Below are 25,697 nucleotides of genomic sequence, written 5' to 3' on the forward strand. Positions count from 1 at the left end.
TCTGTACTCCTCTTCTTACTCATATTAAAGTCATTCTGAATCATAATACCAGCCTTCTGCTTTTCCTTTCTGCTCCGTACCTTATTTACCAAGCACTGTGGCCCAACTTCACAGAGCTCCTTAGATGCCTAACTCCTCCTGAAATCACTGTGAGCGTGGCACCTAAGGCCATGTCTGCACTACAAAGTTACAAAGTTAAGTCGACACACGACCACCGCTATGAATATACTGCTGTTGCATTTCCACACTCTGCTCCTTGGGTCAGCAGAGCATAGATACAGTAGCAGATCTTGCATTGGCACAGACAGCAGCGCACAGTGGGTGGCTATCCCACAGTGCAACCGGCCCCAGGGTGTTTCGGGAAAGGCTTGCAATGCCTCATTAAGGTCGGCTCAGTGTCACATGATGCAGGTTTCTCAATCGCATCATTCCATAGGCATCCTACTAGTTTCCAGATGCTTTTCAACTGCCCTGGTAACCTTCGAGCCATCCATCCATGTCAGAAAGCATGGGTCCTGCACGGCTCTACAATATCGTCCTGTGGGTAATGAACACAATGGTATGAGAGGAGCAGAATGCGGGGGGGGGGGGGCTAGACACCACATCCCTGAACTCATCTCCCACCTGATAGAAGCAGCATTCTGTGGAGCTGCACCAAAACCAACTCTTAGCCTCCTGCTCTGCCTGCTGTGCCTGCCGCAGCTGTTTTATTTTTACTCTGCTCTGCTGCGTTTTGCCGTCATGGCCCTTCTCCTCCACGCCCGGAATAACTTTCTGTGGCTGGAGCGGACCTGTGCCTGCTCCGCCTCCTCTCCCCACACACCCAGGAGACCCACCATCTCCCGTGTACGCCAGGCGGGAACGTGTTTGCTGCGTGGAGCCCCCATGCTCAGCTGGGCAGTAGCTATGTGAGCTCTCCACACTGAGCAAACGGGAAGAGCAAGTTCAAAATTTCCCGGGACTTTAACAGGGGAGGGGCACACGCCTGTGAACCTGGCTGCAGGAGAGCAGAGTTCAAAATGGTGTCCAAAGTGGTCATGGTGGGTATTGTGGGATACCTCCTGGAGGTATCTAATAGTAATTAGCAGCAGGTGAGCAATAGCTGGACACTTCCCCAGCGGGGAGTATGCTCTCAGGAAAAAGTGTCACGGGATAGCTTCAGAGAACTGCTCCAAAGTACACTCTACAATCCATGGTGACCGGGTACAGCAGGGGAGCCGTTTTAGTCTGTATCAGAAAAAAAAAAGAGGAGTTCTTGTGGCACCTTAGAGACTATTTACCATTGATCCTGAACCCTCTTGGACCCTTCACATTCTTGGCTTCCAAACAGCTCACTAGGAAAAGATGTTATTGTAACCCTGTTGGTCCCAGGATTTTAGAGAGAAAAGATGGGTGAGGCAATATATTGTTGATGGGACCAGCTTCTGATGGGGAGAGAGACAAGGTTTTCAGCTTACAGAGAGCTCTTCTTCAAGTCTGAGAAATGTATTCAAATGTCACAGCTAAATAGAAGGTGGAACAGATTGTTTACCATAAATAATTAACATCCATTTTAAGGAATCATTCAAAGCCCACCTGTCGGCCTGACAGGTCAGGTATGGCACCTCTTTCATTACAAATTGCACCCTGCATATAAGTTGCGTAGAAAGAAGCTAAAAAAACTCACAAGACACTTAACTAATGTTGTCTGTGCTCTGCATGCTCTGCACATCTACCATAAAGCATCTGATTCAATTCACGCTGTAAATTGGCTCAGTTATGCTGTTTTCAATGGAGCTATGATAACTTACCTCAATTTCAGTGTTCTAGCTACAAGACTAAAATTGTTCCATCCACTCCAAACAGAGCTTCCTCTAACCATGGAAAGGGAAGAGCATTTCTTCGATTTTCAGATGTCCTTGTAGTCAACAGTGCAGTAGCAATTTACAGCAGCTCAGGATCTGGCCCATAATCTATAAAATGGAATTTTATACACAAGCGAACCACGGACCAGCTATTTAATAAAAATCAAAAAGCGACAAACTCTGAGGCTAGATATCAGGACCTGATTATGAGCTACAAATGAGAGAAATTGAAATATATATTTAAAGTGACCCTATTACTTAAAACATAGACATCTTCTGTGAACAAGCTATTACTATTGTAATCATATGACATTTGCATATATAGAACTTTAATGACTGTTTGTGAAGTGCTTTGGTATCCTGAGTTCTAAGGATACCACTTAACATCAGACAAGAGTGTTAGTCTCTTTATTTTCTATGCAAATAAACAGAGGTCCATTGTGCTGAAGGTTACACAAGGAGTCAAGGGCAGAGATAGAGCTCAAACCACATAGTCCAATTTCTCATGACACATGCTACTCTCTCAGTTGAACATTCTTAGACTGAATTACAAGACAACATTAGTCAAGACGGGTTGGATCACAGCAAACCCCTTGGGAACTGCCAACTGATATGCTGAGACTACCCCGAGCCTGTTACCACTGGCAGCTTGGGACTTCAGCGCCCTGCTGTTAGCCGACGGCCAAGGATGTTTGGTGAGGTGCCAGCTATGCCCATTTATACCATCCGTGACTTTAACCGCAAGGACGCACTGTCCCTTCGCGGCGGGCAGCCCGGGCTAGGCTGACGGATGCCCCAAGGTCCTAACCACCCGTGACTTTAACTGCTAGAGCTCAGAGCTCCTTCGCAGCGGGCAGCCAGGATTGACTGACAGGTGCCCCAAGAGTTTGCCCCGTGGAGGCGGCACAACTCAACGCTAGGCTCTTAGTACTCTCACCTAATGGCCAGGCTTTAGAGCCAAAACGGCTGAGGTTCTTTAATTGTGTTGGCTGCTTTACAGTAAACCAGAGAAAACAAGTCAGGCTTATGCATAAATGGTTACCAAAATTTATTAAGCTAGATTCTAATCATGTGGTTACAAAATTGCTAGTGCCTACTTATTTAGATGTAGAGATGTTACACACACAAACAAGTTACAAAACTGAAGCCACAATCCCAAAGAAAGAAAACAAAGTATAGAGCTCTATTTCAAAATATGTGTACACTAAAGATAGGAGATCAGGTGTGGGTGCTTCTTACCCTCCTTGCATCTCTCGATTCCAGCGGTGCCAAGCCAGGATCGGTCACTCAATTCCGCGGAAAGATGAATAAGGGACAAGGCGTAGGGACCCTCTTAGCTGCAGAAGCCTTGGGAGGCTGTCACTTATCTGACCAGCAGATAGATAGTGAAAAGCACTCAAAAATCATGGTGCTGCAGGTCCCCTACTTATACCTCTGTACTCCTTTATTCTCTTTCTCCTTTCTTATGACAAATTGGGGCTGGTCTGTCGGGGTGACGCCAGCTTTCGCAAGAGTAGTTTACACTTGCAAGGGAGAGAAACAATAAGTTTCGACTACTGGACATTTCTTTTATCAGGGTAAATATTTTCCCACCTAGGATGTTGGTGTGTGTGCATCATACTATTTAGTAGGGGCTAAGAGCCATGTCTGTCACAGGGCCTCTGCCTGCTGTGAGCTTAATCGTTGTATCTGTTCCCAGAGGCACATTGTAGCAGCACACCTGTGCTTTCACAGCTTCAAAGGCTGTGCTGGAATATATGTTAAGTGCCCTGTTCCTGCTTCCTCCTGTGTTTCCAGCAATGCTGGTCCAATACATGCTGGACCAATACATTAGTCAAACTGGACAGTCTCTATGCAAAAGAATAAATGGACACAAATCAGACATCATGAATTGTAACATTCAAAAACTGGTAGGAGAGCACGTCAGTCTCTCTGGACACTCAGTAACAGATTTAAACGTGGCAATTCTTCAACAAAAAAACTTCAGAAACAGACTTCAAAAAGAAACTGCAGAACTGGAATTAATTTGCAAACTGGACACCATCAAATTAGGCCTGAATAAAGACTGGAAGTGGATGGGTCACTAGAAAAAGTAATTTTCCTTCTGCTGATACTCACACCTTCTTGTCAATGGTTGGAAATGGACGACGTCCACCTTCATTGCATTGGCCTCGTTAGCACTACAAAAGTAATCAACTGTTGAAAATAGGCCACTTCCACCTTAATTGAATTGGCCTCGTTAGCACTGACCCCCACTTGGTAAGGCAACTCCCATTTTTTCAAATATATACTGCTTACTGTGTTTTTCACTCCATGCATCTGATGAAGTGGGTTTTAGCCCACGACAGCTTATGCCCAAATAAATTTGTTCGTCTCAAAGGTGCCACAAGGACTCCTCGTTGTTTCAAAGAAGAGTGTTTCTCTTAATGAAGCCCCAGGGCAGGAGCACATGTAACAAGAAACCTAAGGTCATTAACTCCAGATCCAACTTTGGCTCCTGCAAAATAAAGTGCAAAGTTCCTGTGCCTGCCCAGGCTAACCTTCCAGAGCTGGAGGGAGATCACCCCCTAGGACAGGCTGTTCTGCTTGTAGTCGCCTCCCCCTCCTCAGTTTCCTCTTGTTGTTTGAATGGTCACTAGGCTGGAGCAGGGAGTCCTCTTCATTGCACCCAGGCTGTTCTATTTGGGATCTCCAGGCTTACCCCTTAGAGGGGTTGTACACTCCTTCTCATACCTCCAACTTTGAGTGGCCCTATCAGTGCACTCATTGAATGTTCACAACTTCATCTGTTCTCCAGGGAAGCGAACCAGCTGTAATGCTAAGTACCAGTGGGTGAGGCAGGCATTTCAGTCCTGCGTTGTCTGGAGCCAGCGCAGAGCTGCATTATCGGTGAGCAGGACAAATGGTGTTGCAAACAGGGAGTCCATCACTTGCCAGTGTCTGGGCAAAGATTCTTTTTTGAGGGCCATGAATTATGTCTCCTTCTCCAGGAACTGTGTATTGGTAGGTAAGATGGAATCAGTGGGGCGAAACTATGACCAGAGACGATGTGTGGGAGGAGGGATGAGGGGGCCAAGTGCCCCCCAGATTGGCCTGGCGGGGCAGGGAGGGAGAGGGGCTCTGTCCTTCTCTCCCTGCACTTCCCCCACTCGGCACATTCAGCCGCTCTCCCTGGCAGCCAGGTGGGAAGAGCGATGGAGCTGCTGTAGCCTGTGAGAGCCTGGCTGGGAGGCAGTGGTGGCCGGTTCCCTCCCTGGGCTCAGCTTCCACGGGGCAGGAGGGAGGCTCTGGGCCCCTGTCCCCACAGCAGAGCGCAGGCAGGGGCTACCTGCTGCCGTCCCAGCTGCAGGGCATAGGGGATGAGTGAGCGAGAAACATGCCGGAGGGGAGAGGGGGCTCCTGCTCTTTCGGCCCCTGTCTCTGGCAGTTGGGACAGCAGTGGTCCTCTCCATGCCTGGGCCCTGGGAAAAGGGCCGAGGGAGGAGGAGCTCCCCTCCCCTTCCTGCACCTGTGTCCAGGCAGGGTGTGGACCGCAGCTGCTTCCCAGCCAGGCTCTCTCAGGCAGAAGCAGCTCTGTCCCTCTCCCCTTGCAGCTGCCAGGGAGAGCGGTGCAATGTGCTGGGGGTGGGGGGAGACACATATGGAGAGAAGGAGAGAACCCCCCTTTACCCATTCCATAGGTATCCTGGGATGGGGAGAGTGCAGTGGCCCTGGGCTGGGTGCAGGGGTGCAGCACTGGGCATGGGAGAGGTTACCTGAGGGGGGGACCTCGATCCTACTCCCGCTGTGCTGGAGACTTCTGAAGAGCAGGGCTGTCCAGAACCGCAGTGGCGGAAGGAGCAGAATGTGGGGCTGCTTGGTGGCCCCATGCCAGCCGTTCTGGAGTGGCTTTACCGACCCCAGCCCCACCCCCAGCCCTGTCCTCTGGCCGGGCTGCTTTACAGACCCCAGACAGGAGACTCAGGTGTGTGGAAGGGGCTTGGGGCGGTACAGCCACGCTGGAGAAGCTGCCGACGTGGGGCTGTTCTGTGTCTTTGCAGTACAGCGTACTGGCTAGAATAAATATCTGACTGGTACGGAATACCGGACTTACCGCCGTACTTGCACCACTAGGAGAGACACTTATTTGGACTACAGTAACTCCTCACTTAACGTTGTAGTTATGTTCCTGAAAAATGTGACTTTAAGTGAAACGATGTTAAGCGAATCCAATTTCCCCATAAGAATTAATGTAAATGGGGAGGGGTCCCTGAAAAATGCTCTCTCCCTCCTACGAATTGCAGGGAGAACTGTGCAATGCCACCAACACCAGCCCACATGGCTTACCAGGACGAAAGTGGAGACCTCCATCTAATGGCAGACTTTGCACCTGTTACAGCTCTGACAATCTTTTACATCCAGTCCCATTGTAACACCTGCGGAGGAATGAATGTGTCCCATAAAATTTTTCAGATGAAAGAAACCTATAGGCTGTCTGGTGCATGTCAGACCATGTGAGGTTGAAAACACATGGTAATAATCCTGAAAACAAATTATATCAATTGAAGAAGTGACTCGCACAGCATAATATGTTTTCTAACTAATTAAGACCTTGAGCAAAAGGGTGTCTCGTATTCTCCAGGCAGTCTAAGAAATTGTATAAAAGCACTCGCAACTCCAGGCTCCTTAACAACTTCTCTTGACTTATCCTCTTCAGCGACCGGGGTAAGTCCCATTTGTTTCATTCTCTCGAGAGCTATTGCGATGTCCCGTTAGTCACGGTTTAAATTAGGACTCAATCTTGCGCATGACTTTGTGATTATTGGCACGGTAAAGGGGGTTTGCCAATAACACAGTAGATGTTAAGTTGCAGGCACTGATGCATTCGTGGTTTAGAAGTAAATGCTTCAATTTTCAGAGGTGCCTAGGCATTTGGGAGAGGAGTTCATGTTTACTATCACTAGGAATTAGGTGTTGGAATCCCATCAGTAGCTTTCAATAATTCCATATTCAGCTTTAAAGTTAGGGGAGTTAGGATGAAACTTCCCCAGTTTTTTTCAGAATAGGTCACTGTGTTGTTCCTTATTCTGTAGCAGAAGGTACTCGGCCAGATTTCAGACAGAATAATCAATGAGAAGGAGCTGTGGTCTGATCCAGCATGGAAATTTCTATGTTCCTACCTGCTCTAGTAGCAATGTTAGATGCAGATCCAAAGCTAGGTAAATTAGCCTAGACCCTTGAACTCAGCTGAACAGTGCCCTTATCTACCCGCTGAGGACTTGGCTCTTAATGTTTTGTTTTGAAAAAAGTATTTTAGAACATAAGAACGGCCATACTGGGTGAGATCAATGATCCAACTAGCCCAGTATCCTGTCTTCCAACAGTATCCAATGCCAGGTGCTTGAGAGGGAATGAACAGAACATGTAATCCTGAAGTGATCCATCCCGTCACCCGTTTCCAGCATATGGCAAACAGAGACTAGGGACATTTCAGAGCACGGTTTTCCCTTCCTTTATTAGCAAGTATTGTTGGCTCAGAAACTTTAGAAGCCAAACTGCCAGTCTGTTATTCAGAAGAGTGAGTGGAAGAAGGCGGCTAGGAGGAGGAACTAAGAGGCAACATGTATCCAGGAACTGAGGGTCTGGGTCATCATTTCCCTGAGCATTGAACCTTTTACTCTATGACCCTAGTGCATTATGTTGACTCTTTTCCCTGTTGTGTGTTTCAGGTTTACCTCCGACACAGAAAGATGACTTTTGACGAAAACTTTAGTGATGAATTGTATTACAAGCCCTACCACTATGGGGGCTGGGGTGGTTCCAGAGGTTACGGCTACTGTAGGCCATGGTATTGCCGAAGGCCGTACAAGTGTTGTTGGGGCTATCCCAAAGGTTGTTGGTACCCTTACCCTTGCCATTGGGGCTGGGGGCACGGCTTTGGAAAGGGCTGGCCATGTTTCGCCGAGGAGGAATAGACCCGGAACGTGGAAAAACCAGGAAACATTAAGCAAGATTCACAGATGAGTTTGTGGGCAATAGGTTTGAGAAATGCAGAGTGCCCTCAACTCCCATGGGTGCTGTGAGTGCTCAGCATCTCAGTAAATCTGCCCCATATCTCTATTTCCTCGGTTACACTGGTTGACTGTTTCCTCTACTGCCTTCCAGACTCTCTGCTTCTTCTAGAATAATGTGTTTGGGTGTGACTCTTAATTCCATGAAGGCCCCTTTTGGTCACGCTGACACAGTAAATGAAGCAGGCTCCTTACAAAGTCCTGCAAAGGGGTCTTAGTGTCAATGAGAATCAAGCCCTACGTGTTCTAGTCCTTTTATGCATTTGTGCCATTTGTTTCTGCTTTCAACTTTGCTTTATATGTTGTTTACTGGAGAGGTAGTTTCATCCTTGGTTTCAGTTGTGCTTTGTCTCATTTGATTCTGACTGTGATGAAACTAATACCTTAAAATGGTTGCAAAGAGAACTTGACTGTAAAATCTACAGCTGTGATGAAGAATGAAGAACATCTGGTTTGAAATGCATCACCTTGGAGCCAGTGACTCATTGTAGCCCTTCTTGATACCTTGGAGATATTATTTTAATTCTGAATTCTTTGTGTCGCTTTCTGTGTACTTGTATTCCGATTCACATTAAAATGCTTCTGAATCATAATATCATCCTTCTGAGTTTCCTTTCTGCTCCCTTCCTTATTGACCAGCCAGTCTGGCCCAGATTCACACAGGTAATTTGGTGCCTAAGGTTACTCTGGAATTGAGGGGTGTGTAACCCCAGAATTTCATCAAGCTAATTGTGGTCCTATTGTATGCATTCCGCCACCATGAATTGCTCAAATAGAACATCATGTAGTTTAGGGTTAGTTTGGACAAGGGCTTTTGGAGGCGAGGTTGAATAGTGGCTGCACGTTTGTAGTTTCTGCTAACCAGAATGGGAAGTGGGGAGAAAAGAATCAACAAATTGAGACTGAAAGAAAATAAGTGAATGGAGACCTTGAGTTTGGGTGACTGAGATAGAAGCTTATTATGGCTAAGGTTGTTAGGAAAGTTTTGTTGATAGGCAATTGATTGAAGTTAGGAGAAGTGATGACCCAGTAGAGGTCACTATGAACTACAGGTTTTGTAAAAATTAGTTCTAAAAGAAGCGATAATAGAGTGTACTTTGGAGCAGTTCTCTGAAGTTATCCTGAGAGACAGCATACTCCCCAGTGGGGAAGTGTCTAGCCATTGCTGACCTGCTGCTAATTACTAGATACCATCTCAGATTTTAGGTAATTATTTGGGATGTTCTAAAGCTATTGCTTACGTGCGTGTGTGCTTAAATCTAAAAAATATTAGTTTTAGATAAGAGCACGCTTGCTGTATCATCCAGGAACTATCTAGTCTAAAGAAGTGTGTTTCCCTGAATGAAGCCCTTAGAGGGGTCGTACACTCCTTCTCATACCTTCTCGTACCTACTCTTTGAGTGGACCTATCAGTGCACTCATTGAATGTTCACGTCTTCACCTGTTCTACCCAGAACCGGACCGGCTGTACCAGTGGGTGAGGAAGGCATTTCAGTCCAACATTGTCTGGAGCCAGCTCAGAGCTGCATTATCGGTGAGCAGGACAATTGGTGTCGCAAACAGGGAGTCCATCACGGCCGAGTGTCAGGGCAAACATTCTTTTTTGAGGGCTGTCAGGGTTCCCTCCCTACTCTGAACTCTGGGGTACAGATGTGGGGACCCGCATGAAAGACCCCCTAAGCTTATATTTTACCCGCTTAGGTTAAAACTTCTCTATGCCACTAATTCCTTCGACTGATATTGCTGCCGTCACCAAGGGATTTACACAAAATATTCAGGGAAGGGTGACTTAGAACCCCTAGCCCCCAAAATATCCCCCCAAGCCCCTTCAGCCCCTTTCCTGGGGAGGCTTGAGAATAAACTACCAACCAGTAGTTTGCCTTAGCAATGTGAGCACAGACCAGACCCTTTGTCTTCAGGACACTGAAATCAATCAGGTTCTTAAAAGAAGACCTTTATTTTAAAAGAAAAAAGTGAAAGAATCACACCTGCAAAATCAGGATGGAAGGTAATCTCCAGGAGCTGTTTACTGGTAGACAAGATGGAATCAGTGGGGTAGAAGTATGACCGGAGATGACGTATGGGGGAGGAAAATGAGGGGGTCAAGTCCCTCCCAGATTGGCCTGGTGTGGGCACGGAGGGAGAGGGGCTCTGTCCTTCTCTCCCTGTTCCCCCCTCCCCCGCTCCCATGCCATGTTCAGCCGCTTTCCCTGGCAGCCAGGCAGGAAGGGCGACGAAGCCGCTTCTCTCTGTGAGAGCCTGGCTGGGAGGCCATGGTGGATCCCTGGGCGCGGCTGTCGGGGGACAGGGAGGGCAGGCTCCAGATCACTTGGCCCCTGACCCCGCAGCAGGGCTTGGGCAGGGGCTTCTCGCTGTTGCCCCAGCTGCGGGGCACAGGGGACAAGTGAGCCAGAAACATGCTGGGGGCAGTGGGGGCTCCTGCTTGTTCAGCCCCTGTCTCCGGCAGCTGGGACAGCAGTGGTCCTCCCTCTGTCCTGGACCTGCTACGGGGACAGGGGCCGAGTGAGCCAGAGCACCCTCCCCACCCAGCAACCGAGCCCAGGCAGGGAGTGGTTTGCTGTCACCCCCCACACAGGCTCTCTCTGAGGCACGAGCAGTTGCCAGGGAGAGCGGCTGAACATGCCGAGGGGGGGAGGCGCAGGGAAAGAAGGACAGAGCCCCCACCCCATACATATCCTGCGGTGGGGAAAGTGCAGTGGCCCTGGGCTGGATTCAGGGCTGGGGGGCAGGGACTGGGAAGGGGAGACACGTGGTGTGGTCATGTGTCCTCCCCTTTAGATTGTACCCCCGCAATTTAGGGGGGCACCAGTTGTCTAAGGGGTGACATGTAGGTCATATGACCCCCCAGATTTCTGCCAGGGTGGGAGTTGGGCTGAGGGGACGTGCCTGGGAAAGGCACCAGCCGGAGGCACTCCTGCTGTACCCCACGAGGTGGCGCCCAGAGCAGAGGAGCGAGACCGGGCTGGCAGCACAGCTCTCTGCCAGAGGGGGCGCGGGAAAGCCTGCTGAGTCTGTCCGTCTCCGCCAGCAGCCACATGGCCCCAGGGAGAATAACTCCTCTTCACTGCAGACACCGGCATGGTGACATGAGTGTTAAACCAGAAAGGAAAGTTATTTTCCTGTTTGTGTACGTGTCTAGACTAGCCTGCCAGGGGTGGGCAAACGGGAGCTCAGGGAGTCGGGGCGGTGGTGGGGGGAGGCAGTGAGGCCTGGTGGTGCTGCGGGTGGTGGTGAGGGTGTGGGGGAGGCAGCGGGAGCCAGGGGCGATGTCGGGGGTGGGGGGCTGGGGGAGCCACAGGGGTAAGGATGCCAAAATTCATAGGCAGGAGTTGTAGACCAAGCTGGATGAGCAAGCATCTCAGAGAGGTGATTAAGAAAAAGCAGAAAGCATACAGGGTGGAAGATGGCAGGGATCAGCAAGGAAAGCTACCTTATTGAGGTCAGAATATGTAGATGTAAGCAGTGTCAGGATGAGCTCCACCCTGACATCTGGTGGTGAGGTGTGGCAAGTTGTGGAAAAGAACTTCAGGGGCCAATCTCATTTGCATAGGTACACCCACCACACCTAGAATGAGACCATAGCTGCCCAAATGGTCACTTTGTCTGCTGTGGGATCCCCAGTGTCTCTGTTATTGGGGCAGGAAGAATAAATTGTTATTACCCTGATTATGGGAACTGTGCTTGGAACTGTACGTGGCCTTTTGTTATGATGGAGGGATTCACCATCAACTAAGTAGCACTCGCTAGGCAAGGGTCATGGGTTCCAAAACTGTGTGCATAGAGAGAGGCTGGAGACAAGTATTAATACTTGGTGGCATGGATTTCTTAGTGAAGGCCTTACATGCTAATTGTACTTCCTTTTTTCTCCACTGTGGAATATCAGAGCTAATTTTGATTTCATTAGAAGTCTACTTATAGGCTGTTGAGCTCACTTTGGGCTGACAGTGCACCAGCGGTGGGGCTCCCCTACTATAAGCTGAATTCACCTAAGAGCTGAAATCACTGAGTGTTGTGTTAAGTAGTGGGGGAACCTGAAGATATATTGTGGAGCAGTTTGCGGGACGGCTGGTGAAGCAGTTTGACGCGGAGCAGTGTGTGGATGGCAGGAGCTGCTTGTGGGCCGTGGAGCTGAGCAAAGGAGTTCGTGGGGCGGCTGGTGGAGCGGAGCGCAGCTGAGCGAAGGAGTTCGTGGGGCGGCTGGCGGAGCGGAGCGAAGGAGTTCGTGGGGCGGCTGGCGGAGCAGAGTGCAGCTGAGCGAAGGAGTTTGTGGGGCAGCTGGCGGAGCGGAGTGCCGCTATGGAGCTATGGGGCGGTCAGCTTCAGATCACGTAAGGTGCCTCTTACCCCCGTCCCATTTCCACCCAGGTTGGGAGGTAAAGCTCCGCAGATAAACTTTCGAACTCTGGGGCTGCCCTGACCAGGGACAGAGACTTTTGGGGCATTGGACTTTTGGGACATTGGGTGATTTGGGGTTGCTGGACTCAAGAACCAAAGGGAAAAGGGCATGCCCCAATTTGCCTGGGGTGGGTTTTTTTTTTGCTCATGGGTTGTGTTATGAATCCTGTTGGTGGTGTTTCCCCAACATAATGCCACATTGTTTCTCTCTGTTATTAAAAGGCTTTTGCTACACTCCGACTATGTGCTTGCGAGAGGGGAAGTATTGCCTCTTGGAGGCGCCCAGCGGGGGTGATATATATATTTGTCCCAGGTCACTGGGTGGGGGCTCGAGCCGGTTTGCATTGTGTTATTGGAATGGAACCCCTAGATATTGAACTCGGCCCTTGATGCTGCCAACTCTGATGGGCAGAAGGGTTACATAGAGATAAAGTGAGAAAGGCTAAAAGCCATGCAGAGTAGGACCTTGCAAAGGGAATTAAAACCAATAGTAAAAGGTTCTATAGCCATATAAATAAGAAGAAAACAAAGAAAGAAGTGGGACCGCTAAACACTGAGGATGGAGTGGAGGTTAAGGATAATCTAGGCATGGCCCAATATCTAAACAAATACTTTGCCTCAGTCTTTACTAAGGCTAATGAGGAGCTTAGGGATAATGGTAGCATGACAAATGGGAACGAGGATATGTAGGTAGATATTACCATATCTGAGGTAGAAGCGAACAGCTTACTGGGACTAAATCGGGGGGCCCAGATAATCTTCATCCAAGAATATTAAAGGAATTGGCACATGAAATTGCAAGCCCATTAGCAAGAATTTTTAATGAATCTGTAAACTCGGGTTGTACCGTATGATTGGAGAATTGCTAACATAGTTCCTATTTTTAAGAAAGGGAAAAAAGGTGATCCGGGTAACTACAGGCCTGTTGCTTTGACATCTGTAGTATGCAAGATCTTGGAAAAAAAATTTGAAGGAGAAAGTAGTTAAGGACATTGAGGTCAATGGTAAGTGGCACAAAATACAACATGGTTTTACAAAAGGTAGATGGTTCCAAACCCACCCGATCTCCTTCTTTGAGAAAGTAACAGATTTTTTAGACAAAGGAAATGCAGTGGATCTAATTTACCTAGATTTCAGTTAGGCGTTTTGATGCGGTGCCACATGGGGAATTATTACTTAAATTGGAAAAGATGGGGCTCAATATGAAAATTGAAAGGTGGATAAGGAATTGGTTAACAAGGAGACTGCAGCGGGTCATACTGACAGGTGAACTGTCAGGCTGGAGGGAGGTTACCAGTGGAGTTCCTCAGGGATCGGTTTTGGGACCAATCTTATTTAATCTTTTTATTACTGACCTCGGCACAAAAAGTGGGAGTGTCTTAATAAAGTTTGCAGATGATATAAAGCTGGGAGGTATTGCCAATTTGGAGAGAGACTGGGATATCATACAGGAAGATCTGGATGACCTTGTAAACTGGAGTAATAGTAATAGGATGAAATTTAATAGTGAGAAGTGTAAGGTCATGCATTTAGGGATTAATAACAAGAATTTTAGTTATAAGCTGGGGGCCATCAGTTAGAAGTAACGGAGGAGGAGAAGGACCTTGGAGTATTGGCTGAGCACAGGATACCTATGAGCCGCCAATGTGATGTGGCCGTAAAAAAAGCTAAAGCGGTCTTGGGATGCATTAGGCAAGGTATTTCCAGTAGAGATAAGGAGGTTTTAGCACCGGTGAGACCTCACCTGGAATACTGTGTGCAGTTCTGGTCTCCCATGTTTAAGAAGGATGAATTCAAACTGGAACAGGTACAGAGAAGGGCTACTAGGATGATCCGAGGATGGAAAACCTGTCTTATGAAAGGAGACTCAAGGAGCTTGGCTTGTTTAGCCTAATCAAAAGAAGACTGAGGGGAGATATGATTGCTCTCTGTAAATATATGAGAGGGATAAATACCGGAGAGGGAGAGGAATTATTTAAGCTCAGGACCAATGGGGACACAAGAACAAATGGATATAAACTGGTCATCGGGCAGTTTAGACTTGAAATTAGACAAATGTTTCTAACCATCAGAGGAGTGAAGTTTTGGAATAGCCTTCCAAGGGAAGCAGTGGGGGCAAAAGACCTATCTGGCTTTAAGATTAAACTCGATAAATTTATGGAGGAGATGGTATGATGGGATAACATGATTTTGGCAATTAATTGATCTTTAAATATTCATGGTAAATAGGCCCAATGGCCTGTGATGGGATGTTAGATGGGGTGGGATCTGAGTTATTATAGGGAATTCTTTCCTGGGTATCTTGCCCATATGCTCAGGGTTCAGGTGATGGCCATATTTGGGGTCGGGAAGGAATTTTCCTTCATGGCAGATTGGAAGAGGCCCTGCAGGTTTTTTGCCTTCTTCTGCAGCATGGGGCATGGGTCACTTGCTGGAGGATTCTCTGCTCCTTGAAGTCTTTAAACCAGGATTTGAGGACTTCAATAGCTCAGACATAGGTGAGAGGTTTATTGCAGGAATGGGTGGGTGAGATTTTGTGGCCTGCATTGTGCAGGAGGTCAGACTAGATGATCATAATGGTCCCTTCTATGAATCTATGAAACTACAAGTTCACCCAAGGTGCCATATTTCCTATTGATGATTCTGGGAGGTGCGGCCTTAAGCATGGGCAACATGGTTACGGGGAGCAATGCTCAAGAGGCTGATGCTGGAGGGTGCCTTTGCAGTCACCAGGAAGTTGAACGTAGCTGTGGTGTGGTGGGGAGGGCCTGCCAGTGTGCTCCCCCGCCCCACTATCTGCAGTTACCAGTTGCCTAGGTCCTTTCATGGTGTGGCTGGTGTAGATATGTGGGCAGAGTTGGCATCGAGGTTTGTTGCATGGATTGGTTCCTGAGTTAGAGTTACTAGGGTGCGGTGTGTAGTTGCTGGTGAGAATATGCTTCAGGTGGCGGGTTGTCCGTGGCTAAGGACTGGCCTGCCTCCCAAGGCCTGTGAAAGTGGGGGATCGTTGTCAAGGATGGGTTGTAGGTCACTGATAATGCAATGGAGATGTTTTAGCTGAGGACTGTATGTGATGGCCAGTGGAGTTCTGCTGGTTTCTTTCTTGGGCTTGTCTTGCAGCAGGAGGCTTCAACAGATGTCTGAAAGACAAGAAAGAAACAGACAAGAAAGAAACCAACAGATGTCTAGTTGGCATCCGGTATCAAGTGGAGTGCCCCAGGGATTGGTCCTGGGGCTGGTTTTGTTCAACACCTTTATTGATCTGGATGATGGGATGGATTGCACCCTCAGCAAGTTCACAGATGACACTAAGCTGCGGGGAGAGGTGGATACCCTGGAGGGTAGAGAAATCTGATGAGGTTCAACCAGGACAAGAGCAGAGTCCTGCACTTAGGAAGTAAGAATCCCATGCACTGCTATAGGTTGGGGACCGACTGGCTAAGCGGCAGTTCTGGAGAAAAGGACCTGGGGATTACAGTGCACGAGAAGCTGGAGATGAGTCAGCAGTGTGTCCTCATTGCCAAGAAGGCCAAAGGTATATTGGGTTGTATTAGTAGGAACACTGCCAGCAGATCAAGGGAAGTGATTATTCCCCTCTATTCAGCACTGGTGAGGCCACACCAGGAGTATTGCATCCAGTTTTGGTCCCCCCACTACAGAAGGGATGTGGACAAATTGGAGAGAGTCCAGCGGAGGGCAACAAAAATCGTTAGGGGGCTGGGGCACATGACTTATGAGGAGAGGCTGCGGGAACTGGGGTTATTTAGTCTGCAGAAGAGAAGAGTGAGTGGGGATTTGATAGCAGCCTTCAACTACCTGAAGGGGGGTTCCAAAGAGGATGGAGCTCGGCTGTTCTGAATGGTGGCAAATGGCAGAACAAGAAGCAATGGTTTCAAATTGCAGTGGGGGAGGTCTCGGTTGGATATTAGGAAACACTATTTCACTAGGGGTGTGGGTGAAGCACTGAAATGGGTTACCTAGGGAGATGGTGGAATCTGCATCCTTAGAGGATTTTAAGGCCCGGCTTGACAAAGCCTTGCCTGGGACGATTTAGTTGGTGTTGGTCCTGTTTTGATCAGGGGATCGGACTAGATGACCTCCGGAGGTCTCTTCCAACCCTAATCTTCTATGATAAGAACGGCGATACTGGGTCAGACCAAAGGTCCACCAAGCCCAGTATCCTGTCTTCCAACAGCGGCCAATGCCAGGTGCCCAGAGAGAATGAACAGAACAGGTAATCATCAAGTGATCCATCCCCTGTCACCCATTCCCACCTTCTGGCAAACAGAGGCTAGGGACATCATCCATGCCCTCCTGGCTAATAGCACTGTTCTCTGTTTCGATGCAGGAGCTGCTGCGGTGGCTATGCTCTGCTGACACAAGAGGCATAGTGCGGACATGAAACAGCGGTATAATTACAGTGGTGGCTGTAGGTGGACGTAACCTAAGTTCACTTGACTTTGTAGCGTAGACATAGCTCACAGAGGACTTAGGCGCCTAAGGAGCTCTGTGAATTCGGGCCATAGTGATTGGTAAATAAGGAATGGAGCAGAAAGGAAAACCAAAAGGCTGGTATTATGGAGCAGAATGAATTGAATGTGAAAAAGAAGCGCAGTACACAGCAAGTGACAGAAAGAATGCAAAGCAGAGAGGATATATTTCAAGGGTTTCACGAAGGCCTACAATGAATCACTGGCTCCAAGGTGATGTACTTCACACCAGATGTTCTTCGCTCTTCAACACAGCTATAGAGTTTGATAATTAAGTCCAGTTTGCAACTATTTTATGGTACTTGTTTCATCACAGCCAGCATCAAATAAAAGAAAGCACAGCTTTTGCCAAAAAGTACTGCTTCTCCAGAATACAACATTTATAACACTGTTGAACTCAGAAAGAAATGGTACATATTCATGAAAAGGCTAGAGCCCATCGGCCTTGATTCTCACTTACACATAGAGCTCTTTAAATGGATCTTTAAACATCCTTAAGATTTTACTTGGCTCTTTAACGAACCTTAAAATGAGTGTAAATGTTTTTGACACACCCATTAAGCTCCAGCTTCATTTACTGTGTCAGAGTTCCCTAAAAGGGCTTTCATGGAATTAAAGAGTCATGCATAAACAGATTATTCTAGAAGTAGAGCGTATGGAAGGCACTAGAGGAAACAGTCAACAACTGTAAAATAGGAAATATAAATATGGGGCAGATTTACTGAGCACTCACAGCTCCCATGGGAGTTGAGGGCGCTCTGCATTTATGAAAACCATTGCCCATAAACTCAGACTTGAATCTGTATCTTGCTTTAGGTTTCCTGGTCATTCCATGTTCCGGGTCTATTCCTCCTGGGCGAAACACGGCCAGCCCTTTCCATAGCCGTACCCCCAGCCCCAGTGGAAAGGATAAGGGTACCAACAACCTTTGGGATAACCCCAACAACACTTGTATGGCCTTTGGTAGCAGCATGGCTTACGGTAGCCGTAACATCTGGAACCACCCCAGCCCCCAGAATAGTAGGGCTTATAATACAATTCATCATCAAAAGTTTCATCGAAAGTCATCTTTCTGTGTTGGAGGTAAACCTGAAACACACAACAAGGGAAAGAGTCAACACAATGCACAGGGGCTGGTGGAATAAAAGAGTCAAACTCAGTTATTAGTGTATTGGAGGCCATGGAGAGAGAGAGAGCGCACGCGAGCAGGGAAATGACGACCTAGATCCTCAGTTCCTGGCTACGTGTTGTCTCCCACTTCCTACTTCGAGACCGAAGGACCAGATTGTGAGCTGGGTTATATCGGCTCAGTTACACTGACTTCAATGAAGCTATGATACCTTACCCCAGCCAAAGAACTGCATCTGAAATTGCTACTTGCGTACATAAGAACATAAGAATTGTTATAGTAGATCAGACCAGTGGTCCACTGAATCCCTAGTCCAGTCTCAAACAATAGTGAGTACCAGCCACTTCCGAATGAAGGAGAACACTGCCTGGCCCTTTGTGGAAGAAAGTGGAGGAGTTTCTTCCCCAAATGCCTCAATGAAAGCTGCGCTCTAAGATTATTCAGGGATACCAAAAGGATTCCAATTTCCTATCTTCGGTTGGGAGTGGTGAGAACTCAGTGTCAGAAACACATATGTGGTTCTACAAATCCCACCCTTAACTTCTAAACCCAGGCCCACCCACTACTCTAGGTCCCAACCCAGGGACCCTCTAGCAGCAGCCTCTTTCTGCCCTCCTTAGTTCCCCTGTTCTCCACCTGTTCCTCCTGGGCCACTTGCCCTATGGCCCCGTGCACCTTCTCTGCCCTTTGTAGCAGAGGCTGCAGCCTGGCAGTTAATGGAGCCGGAGCCAGAGCCAGAGCCGGAGCTATCGCCTGCTCCCCCGAGCCTGCCCAGCACTGCTCTGTCCAAGGTGCTAGCTCCTTGCTTCAGAAGCCTGTCCCTCTCCCTAGCTAGGCAGCCCTTTATATAGGGCCTAGCCCAGCCCTGATTGGCTGCCTCTTGCTCTGCCCTGATTGGCTCCCCAAAGGCCTTTGCCAATTGGCTGCTGGTCTGCGCAGCCTCTCTGGCCTGTTCCAGCCCTTTTTCTCATGGGGTGGGACAGCCACCCCACCACAGTTACCCTTTATGTCTCTAGCTAGTTTGATTTCATTTTGTGCCTTGGCATTTCTAATTTTGTCCCTACATACTTGTGTTATTTGTTTATAGTCATCCTTTGTAATTTGACCTAGTTTCCACTTTTTGTAGGGCTCTTTTTTGATTTTTAGATAATTGAAGATCTCCTGGTTAAGCCAGGGTGGTCTCCTGCCATACTTTCTATCTTTCCTATGCAGTGGGATAGTTTGCTCTTGTGCCTTAAATAATGAATGCAGCAGAGCTGAGGCATGGTAAGTTCTGAGACCCAGCATGCTGATTGGGTGAAAGGCCTAGTTTACCGTGTCCTTAAACAGCTGAATTGTTCCTCTATGACAGGTGATGAGTCACTACATTTACCTTATGTCTATTAGAGGGTGACTGTTTTCTCAAAGACAAAGGGCAAGCCAGGTGTCAAAAAAAACGGATGGACCATCACCTATCAAGTGGCCATTCTTGGCAAGAAGTTGGGGGTGGGGGTAGGGACAAGGAGATCTATATCTTAGCAAAGAAACAGCATGAGGTCTCCTTCCTCCACCAGACCTGAAGGAGCAGAAACATGCCCATGTTCCCTTGGTGCACTCATTTCTGCCATAGATCCTGTTTCTCAATGAACACAGTCACTTTGTTTGACAATTTGACAAGAGCTGAGTGGTGCCCTCGCCTGCTAATATTAGTTGATTCAGGGGATCAAAGATATCAGCAAGATAAGCAAGCCAAGCCAGCCAGTTCTCCTCTGAGAATCTACCTGTAGATTTGTACATTTGCTCGTCCAAAAATACTTTCAGAGACTCACAAAGCTCAAAAATGCAATTCAAAACCTTTCCCTTGGAAAGGCGTCTGACCTCAGTGTGTAGGAGAAGGTTGTGATGCAATTTACCCATTTCTGCACACATTGCCGAAAAAAATACATACATTCAATCGGTGTGCTTTGATAAAGTTAACAACTTTTATTGTCTCGTCAAGTACATCTTTCAGGTCATCTGGCATCATTCTCATGATGAGGTTCTCCCTGTGAGGCACGCAATGCGTTACTTTTGCAAAAGGTGCAACATCTGTAATTTTTTTTGCACCCCCATTATGCCTCGCCATTATTGCAACTGCACCTTCTGTGCACACACCATAACACTGCCCCTAGTCTAGGTCGTTGCTTGTCATGAAATTATCCAGATACTTAAAAACCTCATCACTCGTTGTTTTTGTTGGTAGTGATCTGCAAAACAGCAGATCTTCTGTTTTCCCATCACAGATGTATCACACATAAACCAACAGCTGAACCTCACCAGACACATCCCAAGATTCATCAGTTGTAACTTTATTTCCCATATACTTGAATCCTGTGTAACAACTGGTGTTTCATGTCAGCTGCCACATCTGTAATTCACCTTTTAATGGTGTCGTTTGATGCTGGCGCATTCTTCAATTTATTAGCAGCTTCATCCCCTAACATTTCATAGCACATATCCATTGCAGCTGGCATCATGAAAGTTTCAGCAATTGCATGTGACTTTCTGTTTTTAGCGATGCTAATTGCAACATTGTAGGATGCTTTGAGAGTCTTCTCTTGTACAGTTGACACAGTGTATATTGTCTTTTTTGATTTTAGTAAGAAATTTCCCCTTCTTTCAAAATATTCCACTGGCTTGTCAGTGGTTTCCACATGCAAAGACCTCAGATGTCTTGTAAGTTTTACCAGCTTAAGTGCTTCTTTGGAAAGATCTTCTCCACAAATTCTACACTAGGGTCTTGATTCTCCATCAACACATACATACACACATAAAACCAAGTACCCTCACTTTTTGTTTTTTTGAAGGGGGTTCAATTTTGCTTCTTTCCTTCTGTTCTGTCTTATTTGAGATGTTTTCTGCTTAATGAATGGCCAAACTAGACTGTCGTTTTATGAATAACAAACTTATCCACTATAGAAATTAAACCAATTAATTATATTTCACAGTTGCAGCTGAAATGATCATTAGCAGAGGCGACATGTAACTATTGAGAATTGGGGGGACACAATCTAAAGGTTCTGGGGGTGCATGTGACCATCCCATGTGTCGCCTCTGGATCTAACAGAGGTTTTCAAGCTGTAGGGCTTATGTTTGTTTTTTCTGTATTTCTATTGTAAAAAATTAATTGAAAAGGTTTAAATGAACTGTTTTGCAAAACATTTTGATGAAAATAAATATTTGTATCAAAAATGTTGGCCAAAAAATGTTGCACAGCTCCACACAGCAGTGTTGAAGTCAATGGAGCGTTATCAATGCGCACTGTGTTACAGCCTGAACTCTTGGCAGTGTAGTCAACCCAGTTATTCAAAAATCATGAGTCAGGCTCTGAAAATTGTGAGATTTGATTGAAAATCACAATTTTCTAGTGTTAGTGCGCTAGCTCAGTCCGAGCTGCAAATTACAACTCCAGCTCCAATGCAGACGTACCCACAGGCTCTCTTTGCCCTGTAGTACTATTTATGAAGCCAAGGTGTGACTGTCTCATGGTATTTCCATGATCTGAGAACTTGAAGATGTGTGAGCGAGCACTGGCTCCCTGTGCAGGAGTGTAGGTTTACACACTTGCCCAGATTCACAGAGGTATTTAGGTGCCATGCTCACAATGATTTCAACAGGAGTTAGGTGCTTAAGGAGCTCTGTGAATCTGGGCCACAGTGGTTGGTAAATAAGGAATGGACCAGAAAGGAAGCCAGAAGGCTGGTATTATGATGCAGAATGACTTTAATGTCAAAAAGAAGAGGAGTACACCTCAAGAGACAGAAAGAATGCAAAATAGAAATAATATATTTCAGGGGTTTCAAGAAAGTCTACAATGAATCAATAACTCAAAGATGATGCATTTCACACCAGATGTTTTTCTATCTTCATCACTGTAGAGTTTGACAATCAAGTCCTGTTTGCAACCATGTAAAGATATTTGTTTAATCACAGTTAGAATCAAACGAGACAAAACACAAGTTCAGCCAAAAAGGAAGCTGCTTCTCCAATATACAACATATATAGTCCTGTCGAAAACAATGGTACATATTCATGAAACAAATGGTACATATTCACGAAAAGGCTCTAACACATAGGGCTAGATTCTCATTGACACTAAGACCCCTTTTACATGGCTCTTTAATGAACATTAAAATGAGTGTTCATTGTTTTGACCCACCAATTAGGCCCCTGCTTCATTTACCGTGTCAGAGGGGCCTAAAGGGGCCTTCATGGACTTGAGATTCATGCCTAAACAGATTATTCTTGAAGAAGCAGAGCGTATGGAAGGCAGTGGAGGAAACAATCATCAGGTGTAACCTGGGAAATATTAATATGGGGCAGATTTACTGAGCTGCTGAGCACTCACAGCTCCCATGGGAGTCGAGGTCGCTCTGCATTTTTGAAAGCCATTGTCCATAAGCTCATCTGGGAATCTGTATCCTGTGTTCCGTTTCCTGGTCTTTCCATGTTCTGGGTCTATTCCTCCTGGGCGAAACAGGGCCAACCCTTTCCATAGCCGTACCCCCAGCCCCAATGGCAAGGATAAGGGTACCAACAACCTTTGGGATAGCCCCAACAACACTTGTACGGCCTTCGACAATACCATGGCCTACAGTAGCCGTAACCTCTGGAACCACCCCAGCCCCCATAATGGTAGGGCTTATAATACAATTCGTCACTAAAGTTTTCATCAAAAGTCATCTTTCTGTGTCGGAGGTAAACCTGAAACACACAGAAGAGAAAAGAGTCAATACAGTAGAACCTTAAAGATACGAACACCAGAGTTACAGACTAACCGGTCAACTGGACACCATGGGGAACCGGAAGTAAGCTATCAGGCAGCAACAAAGCCAAAAACAAACAAACAAACAAAGAAACCAGCAAATACTGTACAGTGCCTAACAATTGCATCTTAAAGTTAGGCACATCTGAGCTGCCTATCCTAACCTACTCCATACTTGGCACGGTGCAGGGCAACCACTTACAGGTAGGAGGTGGTGAATGCTGTTTTCCCCTCTCCCTGCCTCCGGCTGGAAGGGGAACAAGCTTGCAAGTTCAGAACACAGGAAAGAAATTTCCCGAGGGGCTACTGAAACTTAGTCTGGGGTGTAAGCTGCTGGAGTCGGAGCCGAGCTCCTGCTTGCATGCGACGCTCTGGTGCCCCAGGGTGCCTCATTCACCACGCTTGCTAGGCGGCTAGAACCAGCTGCCTGCTCTACCCCCACTCACCAGGCCACTACTGCAGAGCTGTGACGCCCCACTCCGAGCAGTTTGCCCTCAGGAGCATCCCATAGAATCATAGAATCATAGAATATCAGGGTTGGAAGGGACCTCAGGAGGTCATCTAGTCCAACCCCCTGCTCAAAAGCAGGACCCATACCCAATTAAATCATCCCAGCCAGGGCTTTGTCAAGCCTGACCTTAAAAACTTCTAAGGAAGGAGATTCCACCACCTCCCTAGGCAACGCATTCCAGTGTTTCACCACCCTCCTAGTGAAAAAGTTTTCCTAATATCCAACCTGAACCTCCCCCACTGCAACTTGAGACCATTACTCCTTGTCCTGTCCTCTTCCACCACTGAGAATAGTCTAGAACCATCCTCTCTGGAACTACCTCTCAGGTAGTTGAAAGCAGCTATCAAATCCCCCCTCATTCTTCTCTTCTGCAGACTAAACAATCCCAGTTCCCTCAGCCTCGCCTCATAACTCATGTGTTCCAGACCCCTAATCATTTTCGTTGCCCTTCGCTGGACTCTCTCCAATTTATCCACATCCTTCTTGTAGTGTGGGGCCCAAAACTGGACACAGTACTCCAGATGAGGCCTCACCAATGTCGAATAGAGGGGGACGATCACGTCCCTCGATCTGCTCGCTATGCCCCTACTTATACATCCCAAAATGCCATTGGCCTTCTTGGCAACAAGGGCACACTGCTGGCTCATATCCAGCTTCTCGTCCACTGTCACCCCTAGGTCCTTTTCCGCAGAACTGCTGCCTAGCCATTCGGTCCCTAGTCTGTAGTTGTGCATTGGGTTCTTCCGTCCTAAGTGCAGGACCCTGCACTTATCCTTATTGAACCTCATCAGATTTCTTTTGGCCCAATCCTCCAATTTGTCTAGGTCCCTCTGTATCCTATCCCAAGCCATAATGGCTTGTTCAGAATTACGAACATTTCAGAGTTATGAACAACCTCCATTCCCGTAACTGTGAGGTTCTACTGTATAATGCATGGGAGTTGGTGGAATAAATGGGTCAAAGCTCAGTGGAGAAAGAGTGAGAGAGCAGGGAAATGATGACGTAGACCCTCAGTTGCTGGCTACGTGTTGCCTCCCATTTCATCCTCCTAATCCTTTTCTTCCACACACTCTTAACCTCCTTCTCAATCAACCCCTTTGATCCCCTCTCAATCCCTTTCTCTGAAAAATACTGTCCGTAGATTACACATATGTTATAGGCCATGCATGAATGAGATATTTATTCCCTTTTACAAAATGTTTATACAAAGTATGTCAAGGACAAAGTTCATAATGTTAGTTTCCTAGCGCGGATTTTGCCTCAGCAGTCGGACCACTTCTCTCCGTAAGCAGATTGTGGTGTGTTCGTTTGTCAAACTTGCGAGACAGCAATGCTTGCGACTGAATGAATGGCAAATGAATATTCTTTTTTCTGTACAAAATACTAAGGACCAGATTATGAGCTGGATTAAATCGACTCAGCTACACTGACATCAGTGGATCTATAGTAATTTACCCCAGCCTAAGATCTGCATCTAAAATTGCTACCTGCACACAGAAGAACATAGGAACTGTCAGACTGGAGCAGACTAGTGATCTATTGAATCCGTTGTCCTGTCTGAAACAGTATGGAGTACGAGCTATTTCCAAATGAAGTAGAACACTGAAATGTCCCCTTATGGAAGAAAGTGTGGTAGTTTCTTCCCAAAATGACTCAATGAAAGCTGCACTGTGAGATTATTCAGAGCTACCAAAGGGATTCCAATTTCCTGTCTCTGGTGGGGAGTCATAGGAACTCGGTGTTGGAAGCACATATGTGGCTCTGCAAATCCCGCCCTTAACTTCTAAAGCATGAATCTGCTAATACCTGCAACTTAACTACATAAAGTTGTGAAAAAACTCCTCACAAGTGCTGAGAATCACAGAGACAACATAGAAGATTCAGGCCTGAATTGTAAACATTACTAATGTGACACCTCAATAGTTATCAAGAGATTGATTGAAATCAGACTTACCCAGGTCACCGAGGAGAGTAAGTGAAGAGAAGAGGTTAGAAGATCCCTGTGTGGCAGGAGCTTTTATACAGTTTCTGAAACTGCCTGGAGGATCGAAGACACCATTTGTGCAGGAGGTCCTTATTAGTTACAAAACACATTTTGTTGGACTCTTTGTTGTGACTCTTTCAATTTATTTAATTGTTTCCTCAGTGTTTATGTTCATTAGTGTAATCTCAACCTCTCAGGCAAAGTACAACGTGCAGGTTTCTTTTATATGAACATTTTCATGGGTAGACTACATTCCTGGTATCATTCTCGTGACTTCCTTGGAGTTACAGTGGGAATGTATCTGAAGCAAATTCAGAGCTGGAACTTGTGGCACCTTAGAGACTAACCAATTTATTTGAGCATCAGCTTTTGTGAGCTACAGCTCACTTCCTCAGATGCTGTAGCTCACGAAAGCTGATGCTCAAATAAATTGGTTAGTCTCTAAGGTGCCACAAGTCCTCCTTTTCTTTTTGCGAATACAGACTGACAC

General features: G+C 46.9%; 1 long non-coding RNA gene across 1 annotated transcript; it reads left to right on the forward strand.

The window, feature by feature from the left end:
- Positions 1-6,491: 6,491 nt before the first annotated feature.
- LOC311512081 lies at positions 6,492-8,487 on the forward strand. Its single transcript, XR_014709391.1, has 2 exons — positions 6,492-6,548; positions 7,553-8,487. It is a non-coding gene; the product is annotated as an uncharacterized lncRNA (long non-coding RNA).
- Positions 8,488-25,697: the final 17,210 nt, after the last annotated feature.

Source organism: Lepidochelys olivacea, assembly GCF_965140295.1.
Source record: "Lepidochelys olivacea isolate rLepOli2 genome assembly, chromosome: 24".
NCBI classification, from domain to species: domain Eukaryota; kingdom Metazoa; phylum Chordata; order Testudines; family Cheloniidae; genus Lepidochelys; species Lepidochelys olivacea.